Below are 243 nucleotides of genomic sequence, written 5' to 3'. Positions count from 1 at the left end.
AAGTATATCACAACATTCCTCGCCGATACATCGAAATGCTGGCAATCCAACGCCACGTGGAAACGGCAATCAGACCTTGATCCAGATATGAATAAGGGCGAAGACTGCCTGCCACGCCACACGCCTTGCAAGAAACCGCTTATACCAACGACACCCCGTCCTCGATTGCCTTATAAGATGGGCAAGGCCGGAGGTCAGGGGAGGTCTTTCCTTCAAGGTAAAGTCGCGTTTGAAAACTCTCGA

Source organism: Penaeus monodon, chromosome 25 (genome assembly GCF_015228065.2).
Source record: "Penaeus monodon isolate SGIC_2016 chromosome 25, NSTDA_Pmon_1, whole genome shotgun sequence".
In the NCBI taxonomy this organism is placed as follows: domain Eukaryota; kingdom Metazoa; phylum Arthropoda; class Malacostraca; order Decapoda; family Penaeidae; genus Penaeus; species Penaeus monodon.
The sequence above is the reverse complement of the archived record's forward strand: the minus strand, read 5'-3'. Positions refer to the sequence as shown.